The sequence below is a fragment of the Coffea arabica genome, chromosome 4c (assembly GCF_036785885.1).
Source record: "Coffea arabica cultivar ET-39 chromosome 4c, Coffea Arabica ET-39 HiFi, whole genome shotgun sequence".
Classification (NCBI taxonomy): Eukaryota; Viridiplantae; Streptophyta; class Magnoliopsida; order Gentianales; family Rubiaceae; genus Coffea; species Coffea arabica.
In genome coordinates this window covers 44,600,442-44,611,803 of record NC_092316.1, presented here as the reverse complement: position 1 = coordinate 44,611,803, position 11,362 = coordinate 44,600,442, and positions in this window count along the sequence as shown.

Sequence of the window (11,362 nt, the reverse complement as noted above, 5' to 3'; positions counted from 1 at the left end):
CAATTTATCCTAAATTATTAGGAAGGGGGAGTCTAAAGAGAATTTGTGTTAGGGGGCTAGTAGGTAGCCAGATCTTACTGGATCGAAGGAGTGTTATAGTACAACTTTTAAATTTTTTTTTTGCTGCGGATGGAATTTGAATCCCCACCTATAGTCCAAGAAGAGTTTTAAGACTCACCTCGATGGCCACTCAGCTAAGCTCGGTGGTTGATTAATTTGTGTCTTGTCTAAAGCTAACTTTGTATTAGAGTTGATTAGTCCGATAGTCGTTAGTTAGCGGCAATAGGATTATATAACGATGGTTCCGATGGTGGTCCCGGTAATACAAATTTAAGTCAAGACTTAAATAGAATTTCATGGCCAGTCTATTAACAAGAATTAGGAAGATGTGGTAATGAAATCAGTAATTAAACCTTAGGGGAAATGGAAGAAAATCAAATATAATCAGTAATATAGAAATAAATATAGAAAAAATTGAGCAAAAGCTTAATAATTGCACTATTCCAGATTTAAAAATACACAAAGTATATCAAAAATGAACTTTAGAATTTTTCAAAGATTATTCAATAAAATTAACTGAACAAACTATTTCTCTTAAAAGAAATCTTGAAGTTATTAGATTATTAAATAAAGAAACAATTGTTAATCATTCTACCAAATATAGATTTTTACATATAGGAATGGTTCAAGTTGCAGTTAAACCTTTACATCAATTAGGATTAGATTCTCCAATTTTATTTTGTTTAAATCATGCAAGACATATTTCTTTCCAAAATTCGTTATTAGGGTTAGTTGAATCAAACTTAGAAACTAGTCCTATTTATTTCAATTGTTATTCAAATTTTACAGTACATTTATTAGATCCAAACATTTTAGCTTCCTTAACTTTAAATGTTCAAACTAAAAATACAGAATTTTTAGAAGATTGAAGATCGTTAGCTATTATTTACAAAATTGATTACAAAGTCATGAAAACAACCATTAATCCAAAAGCTCTAAATATGCAAGTTCAAGGAGAAACTATGTTATTAGAAGCAAATCCAGAACATTCTAATACTTTTATTCCAAAGAGATTATCTTTGGAATCTATTACAAATAGTTCTAAATGGAATTTAGAAAATATAATCACTGCTAAATAGGTAGAAAGAGAAAACAGTAGTGTCGGTAATATTATAGAGTTACCTGACTAAACAGTAGAAATAGAGTTTTCAAAGAAAAAAGTATTTTCTATGTCAAGACCTTCTGCTTCCTCTATTAATACTAAATTAAATTTAGAAGAAGTTGATTTTAGACAAAATATTTCAAAAACAAAATATAAACAAGAAGATGAAGAAACTGAGTATTCTCTTGTACAATCTCAAATGCATGTTGATAGTCAACTCAATGTTATTTCAAAAGAGTTTGAATTAGATAAACAATACTTACAAAGATTATTCTCCTCGGATAAAAATAAAGAGAAAAGAGAATAGTATTTTAAAACGTTTTCTAAAGAAAAAACAAAGCAGTGTAAAAAAGACTACTTTCAGGAATTAATCAAACTTGAAGCTCATTTAGATTTTGTTTAAATGGTTTGAATTTTATTGCCAAAGAACTAAAATTGAAAAGCCATTTTTGTGATGACCGCACCTTTCCCTAAAGTATACCCCGAGGTTTGGCGGACTACCTGCCTAACTTTCGTCAGGACTCACTCACAAACTCCAAAAGTAAGAACAACAACCTCAATAACAAAAGCAGTAGCAATATCCAAACTTAATTATATACATATACATATATATATATATATATATATATATATATATATTCATTGATATCGAATATCCATACAGACCCAGAAAGTAATAAAAGATTCAAGTTCAAGTCGAAATCAACAAAATTAAGAAGTACACTAGAACAATTGACAAAAGATCTAGACAAAACTCTAGTCTTTTCCAACTCACATGCCCACGTTCTCACCCCCTGTAAGAAAAATAAACTAATGGAATAAGCTATTACCCAATGAGGTTCCAAAAAAACATGCAGGCAAAAGTGGCAAGAGATCCTCAACATGAAGAAAGTAAATGCCAACAAGGCACATCATTAGCAAGACAAGAAAATAACAAGTAACACTTTCAAGTAAAAGGATACAATTTTGCTTACGTGCATCGATTCACTGGTATTTTGTCTCAAATCCATTGACACTCCATCAACCTTGAAAATACAGTAATAAACAATGTCTGTAGATTATCATTTAACCCCAGTTTTCGTCCACCGATCATCCTTCTTACTGGATCCGAACTCCAAATATAATACTAAAGGTAATACTCGAGTATACTGAATCTAGTGGATCGAATCTAGCAGAATAAATAATAAACACTATCTATGGTTCGTCAATCTTCTCGACTAAGCCCTTACTAGGTCGATTCAACTAACTAACTGATGGGGTTTGGGATCCCAAACACGTCATATAGACGGTGGGATAACATACCCAACCGACTTTCAAATCAAGCACATGAATATCATTTCACTTGTAAACAGTATCAAGTTCGGGTGAGTGTGATAAAGTACACACTCGCTCAACCAATAACAAGTAAAGCAAACTTAACAAGTCAACCAGTCAATCAATTCAAGATAGCATGTCAAGTATGCACAATCTCATCAAATCACACGTCAATCAAGTATCAAGTCCTAACATGTAGTTAGAACACTCACCAATTGATCAAGGTCTATTAATGTCAAACTCAGACTCTGTTTCTTGGTCACTCTTGAAGTCTACAATTAGATATAGTATAGCAAGAAACCATCAAACTTCCAACATAGCTTTTCAAAACAATTACATCTTGTACTTGTGAAAATCAAAGGAAAAATCATGTAAATGGTAGCTCAATGATTCAAGCATAGTATAGAGGAAAACTATGTTAAGTATAGGCACAAATTTTTGAAGAAAAGCGACAAGATTTCCTGATTTCAAAGCTAAAAATTACCAAACAATGAAATGGTTTGGAGAAAATTCATTTTCTTCCTCTTAAACCCCTTTGTTTTAGCTCAAATCCAACATATATATGAAGATCATGGTTTTATCAAGTGTCCTGAGGAAAAGTATGTCAAAATCACCCTAAATTTACACCTTAAACTCTACCTCTCTCACTTGGCCAATGAGGAAAAATTTTGCAGCAACTTGTCCCCAAGTTCCTCTAGTTAACCCTTCAACTTTTAATCTTATTTCCATGGCAAATACACTATCAATCAAGCTAATATGTCATGAGGTGTATGGTACCTACTTTTGGCAAGAAATCCATCAAAATTTCACATATATAAAACTATAACCTAAGCTAAATCTAGTATTCACCAAAACTGGAAAATTCACAACATAACTTGATAAACATGAAAGCCTCCATAAAAGTCCTTCCTTAAACTTATATAACATTATACATCAACTAAATTCAAAGATAAGGCAAGAACAATAGGTTTTCTAGCAAATTTGACCTCTTTACCTCCAAAACCTAGTATGTAAAGCAAATCAAGAAAGTTGCAAAACTTCCATCCTCCAAGAACTTCTCCAAGAGCTTCCTTCCAAATTTGCCTCAAGGATTTATGGAGTGAATTAGGATTTCTATCTTGTTTGCACCAAGTTAATTAAGGCAAAAGGATAAAATCATGACTCAACATGCACTATAAAAAGCATGACTCAACCATTAAATTGACCAAGAAGTTAGGACGAGTAAGTTAAAAATAAAAGGCAATATGAAAATAAATTTTGAATCCTCACAATTTTCAGAATATATTATATATCCAGTATTTATATAAAAGTTGGCAAACTAGTTTTGGAAGTTCCGTCACATAGGTTCACTCTCTTTTAGAAGAAATAAAAATACAACATAGAAATCAAACTATTATAGCTTCTCCATTTAAAAATACTTCTAAAGAAAAACCATGCCAACAAATAAAGATATAAATAAAATAATTCAACAAAATAATTATAATAATCAAGCTCTAGATACTATAGTTAATCAATTAGAAAAATTAAATAATATAAAACCTATAATACTAATGAGTAAGCCCCCACAGGTAGATCCTTCTAAACCAATTTTCTAACCTTTTGGGTTACCCAATACTATCAAATTGAATAATGATTTAATTTAATAAAACAAATTTTAGATAAATTAGCTAATTTAGAAATAAATGGATCAAATAATTCAAAACAAATTTTGTTATATCTCAACCCGAAGATTCTAATTCTAATGAACTTTTCCCAATTTCAAGATAATACTCAAATTAATAAATTAGATATTCCTGGCCTAATTTTTTTCCATCCAGGGCATATCATGGTAGAATTTTTTATCCAAAACCTTCTTTTCCAAACATGCAATTTAAAGAAACTCATCTACATCAAAGTTATTATTATTCAGGGGAATCAATATACGAGTGGAACATGGATGGATTAATTGAACATCAAATTTTACAAATTATTCAAAATATAAGTATGGCAGTAAGTTCTTTCAAAGGAAAAAGGTCATGGGGGTGCTCAATTATTAATATTTGGATTCTCAGGAATGTTAAAAAATTGATGAGATAATTATCTAAGTCAAGATGATAGAAATTATATTTTAACCGTCACTAAATAAGCAATAGCTGATTCTGCAAGCAGTAGTACTACACAAGTAACTGGTCAAGAAACCAACTCCCAATAGAGGAGTTGACCACCACTGTATATAGTGGGGTGGGAGGTCAAGGGTTCAAATCTTGCCTCCCATCAATGTGCCTCAATATGAGGAGTGTTCTAAATATATGCGGGTGAGTGGTGCACCCGTTTGGTCAAAAAGTGGTTAAATCCCCGTCAGGTTCCCCCGACTCAATTGGCCCATTCCCTAGAGTCTTTGGGCCGAATCCATGGCTAACAAAAGGACTAATCTAAACTTAAGACTCCTAACACTAAGGCCTAATCGGCCATAGCCCACTTGGCTCTTCACGGGCTCTCTTCACGGGCTTGGATCATCGTGTAGACAACTGGGTTATCACCTTCCGAGTCTTCAATGTCTCGATGAACTCCTTGTTGGTCTTGAACATTCCGCACAAGGGCTTGGAGTGATTCCTTGAATTGCTTGGCCCGTGCACATGTGATTGGGCCCAATGGAACTCGGATTGGGCCATTGCGTGGGCCAAGGTCCGTGCACACATCAGTCCCCTCCTCTTGAGAAGGATTTGTCCTCAAATCTGGATGGAGATGAATGATACTAATGAGAGTGGGTAGTGTGACACCCAAGTCTCCACATATTGGCCCTCTTAGATTGAAGGATACTTGCATATGTTATGATTAAGATAATTTGGTGCACATGTCTCTTAGTCAGCTTCAAGGGGTTCTCAAACAAGGACATTCTCCAAGGTAGGAAGGAACGTGTATAAGGCTTGTGAACGTTCCAGGTTGCAACCCAAAGCTCGCTAATTAGCCTTCGCACCCGGACATTCACATGCACTTCATAACGATGTTCATTGAAACTAGAAAAGCCTCGAACCTGGTTGTGCAAGGTGGTGTAATTCAGCTCTAGGCACTGAATCGACGCAACTTGCCACTCTAGAGGTGGGACACTGAGCCACCCGTGTTGCACATCCATAGAAACACGAACCAGTGAGGTAAGAACAGCACTCGGATCTTGATTGACACCCTTGCGGGCAGCACCCAACATAAGCGACAGGAATGAAGTGAAGTCTACCCCATACGAATCACATGCATTCGCGCAACACGTAGCTGGAACAAGCATGAAATCAGGTTGCAACTCTTTAGTCATTGTGGGAAAATTTTGGACAGCTTTACAATACTTCTCATCAAAATAATGGGTTAGGAGTCTTAAGTTTAGATTAGTCCTTTTGTTAGCCATGGATTCGGCCCACCTTTGTCTAAGGATGGCCGAACCACTAGGCCCTTCTTTATTGAGTCCATGGATCGGCCCACCTTGTCCAAGGAGTGGCCGACCATCTAGCTATTCGATATTAGGGTTTAGGGTTTCATTAGTATTTGCCTATATAAAGGCTTGCTTTATAAGGTTTAAGGAGGCCGTTTTATGATAATAAACTTGTTCTTGTTTCTCTTAGATGGAGAGTACAATTCCGTTACTTGCATTGGCAAGGGTTCTTGAGCAATCTCGTGATCGTCCTTGATTGTTCTACCGACCTATCCACTTGAGTATCCCCTCGATTGGAGTCGTCATTCTACCACCTTCAATCAAATCGTGTTGTCCGTTTGATTTTAGGTTCCGCAAACCAAGCGTTGGACAACCTCGCTAGATCCTTGGGCAAACGTGCTACGTGTCTCGAACGTGTGGATCGAGGAACGTATCAGTTGGTATCACTTGGAGTGGGAAGGCCGCATCGAGATGGTCTTCGACTGCTACGACTATAGCGAGGAACAAAAAGTGAAGGTTGCCACCGTGGAGTTCACCGACTACGCACTAGTCTGGTGGGACCAAGTGAGGACCACGAGGAGGAGGATGGGAGAACCACGTGTCCGGACTTGGCGAGAACTCAAGGTGAAAATAGACTCTATTGCAACTCTAATTTATGCTGACTACTAGTGAACTAGACTCTATTGCAACTCTAATTTATGCTGTTTGTAAACGTTTTATAGGAGATCCTAATAAATTACAAGAAAGAAGTTCATAAATATTAATTAATTAACTTGCCCAAACTTACATGATTTCCAATGGTAGAAAGATATGTTTTCAAACAAAGTATTCCTTGAGAACAGATTGTAATCATTCTTATTGAAAAGAAAGATTTTTAGTAGGATTACCAAAATTATTTGCTGAAAAGGTAAGGCAAAGAATTAGAGGGTTACATAATGGAGAAATACCTTATTCAAATTTAACTTATGGTGATTTGATAAACTTTATTAGTTCTGAAGGATTAAGTTTGTGTACCGATTTAAAATTAAAGTAAAAAATCAAAAGCAAAGGACTAGAAACAAGAAGAGAATTAGGATCATTTTGTTAGCAATATGGTTATGAAAAAATAGAAGCCCCTACTACAAAAAGAATAAAGTCTTCAAAATCCTCTAAACCCAAATCTTATCCAAAATCTAATAAAATTAGGATAAGAACTTCTACTTCATCTAGATATTATTCAGCAAATAAAAGGGTAAGTTTCTCTAAAACATCTAAAAATAGCAAAACTAGAACTAAAACCAAGTCTGAGTCCCAAGCATCTTCTCAAGCTTCTTCGGACGTCCGTTTTAAATGTTGTAAACCAGGACACATTGCTAGGCATTGTAAAGTTAGAGATAAAATTTCATTTTAGAATTAGAAGAAGATATTAAAACTCAAATATTAAATAGTATTGACCAAATTTCTAAATCAGAATCTAAACAAGATGTAATTTTTCATATACAAGAAAATTCTGACAAAGAATATAAGCTTTCAACAAATAGTTGTGAATGTATAGGAATTTGTGAATGTGGGTATTCAAATATAAATGTTATTTCCAGAAGTCAAAACCAATTCTTTCTAAAATTAATTGATAAACTAAATTATAACAACGTAAAACAAGATTATCTACTAAAATTAAAAGACATAGTAATTCAAGAAGAAAATTTTAAAAATATAGAACCTTTTAATTTAAAGGAAGTTTTCAATAGATTTAACCGCAAGTCAGTATTAGTACTTAAGATATATAAGGGAGAATTAAAATTATTAAAAACTAAAAATTATGATATAAAGTATCAACTCTTGGCGTTACAAACAAAAATTCAAATCATAAAAGAATCTAAACAAAAAGAAGAACAATTACATTTTTCAAAAACAAATAATAATATACAAGTTGAGAAAAATAGCAAAGGATATTTGATTGCCTTTATTTCAGAAATAAAGTTTTAAAGATGGTATATTATAGTTAAAATTGTTATAAATAAAGAAATATATTTAGATATAATAGCATTATTAGATTCTGGAGTAGATCATAATTTTATTTTAGAAGGATTAGTTCCTACTCAATATTATGAAAAAACTAAAGAAAAATTATGTTGAGCAAGTGGGAAAAGATTATAAGTTAATTATAAATGTTCAAATGTACATGTTTGTAGACAGGGGTTTTGCTTTCAAAATACTTTTGTTTTAGTAAAATATTTACATCAAGACATAATTTCATGAACTTCATTATTATCCCAAAATTTTCCATTTTATGTAAGTGATAAAGGAATTACTACAAAAGTCTTAGATCAAGAAATTTATTTTCCTTTTATGACTTCTCCATTAGTTAAAGGAGTAAATTTTATTCAAACTACTAAGAAACTAGTACAAAAGGCAATAAATAATATTACAAAACAAACAAATTATTTAAAAGAAGAAATAAAAGCTAATCAAATAGAAGAGAGATTGCAAACCAAAATAATGCAAGAAAAATAATAGACATATAAGAAAAATTTTTAAAAGAAATTTGTTCAAACTTACCAAATAATTTTTAGGAAAGGAAAAAACATATTGTTCATTTGCCATATATCCTAGAATTCAATGGAAAATGATATTCGAACTAAAACCAGGCCAAATCAAATGAATATGGAATTATTAGAATATTGCAAAAAAAAAAAGAAATACAAATATTATTAGAAAAAGATATAATAGAACCCTCCAAATCTCCCTGGAGTTGTTTAGCTTTTTATGTAATTAATAATGCAGAAATTGAACGAGGTGCTCCAAAACTTGTTATTAATTATAAACCATTAAATAAAGTTTTATTATGGATTAGGTACCCAATTCCAAATAAAAGAGATTTATTAAAAAAAATTATAGTTCAGTGATCTATTCAAAATTTGATATGGCAAATACAAATTGCTATAGAAGATAGGTATAAAATCACTTTTAATGTTCATTTTGGACAATATCAATGGAAAATCATGCTATTTGAACTAAAAACTACACTATATGAATTCCAAAAAATTATGAATGATATTTGTAATCATTATTCTACTTTTGCTATTGTCTACATAGATGATATACTAATTTTCTAAGATTCAATAGAAAAACATTTTAAACACTTGAAAATATTTTTTAACACCATTAAGGAAAATAGATTAGTTGTTTCAGAATAAAAAATGAAATTATTCCAAAAAAAAATAAGATTTTTAGGACATGATATTTATCAAGGAAATTACAAGCCAATTTGGTAGATCTCGAGAAGTTGCTAATAAATTTTTAGATGAAATTAAAGACAAAAATCAATCACAAAGATTTTTTGGATGTCTTAATTATGTTTTTGATTTTATTAAGAATTTAAGACAAATTTGTAAACCATTATATAAAGGATTTACGAAAAATCCTCCAACTTGGACCAAAGATCATACTAAAGCAGTCCAAAAAGTTAAGCAAATTTGTTATGCATCTTCCATTTTTAGGAATTTTTTATCCCCATGCATTCAGGATAGTTGAAACTGATGCATCAGATGTAGGATACGGAGGCATTTTCAAACAAAACAAACATGTTACATCATATGAACATACGTATGATTCTAGACTTGACTTGAAACAAAATGAGGAATTAGTCCGATATCATTTTGGTGTCTGGATTGGAGCTCAAAAGAATTATTCACAATTAAAAAAGAAATTTTATCAATCATTTTATGTATTAAATTAAATTATAAATTAAAAGTTTTTATTATGAATTGATTGTAAGGTAGCAAAAGATGTTTTACAAAAGGATGTTAAAAATTTAGTTTCAAACAACTTTTTGCAAGATGGCAAGCTATACTTTCAAATTTCGACTTTGAAATCGAATTTATCAAAAGAGAACAAATTTCTTTATTGGATTTTCCAACTAAAGAATTTTTACAAGGAAATGTCCAGCAGATCTAAATACAAGTCTTCAAGGCCCTTTTTAACCTATTCAAACACTCTTACTCCAATTCCGACTCAAGCAACAAGACAAAGGCCCACGTCTCAAAGGCTTTTAGCCAACTTAATAGACTCCAAACACTTATATTAGTGCTATTAAAAACCCTATTATTTAAACTCCTCCATCTAGTCCAAGTACTTCAAGCCCAAGTCCCAACCAAGCGCCATTACCAAAAACAATTAATCCTCCTAAAGTATCTAGTCCAGATACATCTTCTCCTCATTTCCATCTACTTTAAGCTATTAAGCCCCTTTATTGCCAAAATTATATCTCCAAACAAGATGATGCATATATTGGACAAATGGAACCCTCTTTTGCAAATAAAACTTGTATTGAACTGATTCAAACCGATTTTCATCCAAACCCACTCTACTTTTCGAATACCCCTTTCAAAACCCAAAGATTCTTTGAACAAATTTTACTAGAAATTGATTCTATTAAACCTTTGAAATAGTTTCCAGAAGAAACCCTAGAAGATCAAGCCAAATACCACAAAATAAAAATTAAGAAAATTATAAATCGAAAGAGTGGCCTCTTACAGGATACGAAAGTCAAATCCAATCTAAAATTTGTTTCAAGCCAGTTGTTTATATTTATACTAGAAACTGATTCTATTGAACCTTTCAAATAGTTTCCAGAAGAAACCCCAGAAGAATAAGCCAAATACCACAAAATAAAAATTAAGAAAATTATAAATCAGAAGAGTGGCATCTTACAGGATATGAAACTCAAATCCAATTTAAAATTCCTTTCAAGCTAGTTGTTTATATTTATCATGATTACATCAAAATCTGGTGTCATATATTTTATTTTAGCCCATTTTTTCATCCACCATTCATATGATTACTTCCAACTGCCACCCATGATTTTCCATGATGGTTCTATACATGGTGGAAAGATTTTGGTGGAAATCTAGAGATTATACCAACTAACTTTCATGAGGACTTCAAACTCTTTGAAAAAGGATCCAATTTTAAACAGGATTCCATAAATATTTTGTTGGAATTTTAATAAGGTTATTTACCAAGGGATTAATATTTTTACTAGAAATTCAAAATTAAATGGTGGGACTCAGTGAAAGAAATAAAATATTCTATGCAACGAGAGATTTCCAAACCAGAACAAACAAAAAATCAAGAATTTATGACTACAAAAAATAGGTTTCAATGCCTTATGGCAACCAGTACCAATAAAGAAAATTTCAAGAAAAAATTGATCGATTTTCTATCCCAAATTGATCGAGAATAAAAAGTGGAATTTTCTCAAGATCCTACTCAGGAAAATAAAGATGATTGCTATGGAATTTTTAGCCCAATTTAATAAAAGTGGGACCCAGCCATTCAAAATGTCAGATAAAGAAGAAATCTAAATGACCAATGAAATTTCAGATTACCAGACAAAAGAAGATAAGATGACTCGAGCAATTACGTAATTGAAGGAATATTCTCAAGCATATCTCTCTTACCCGCTCTATATAAAGAAGAGAAATAAAACCAAACGGATCAAGGGA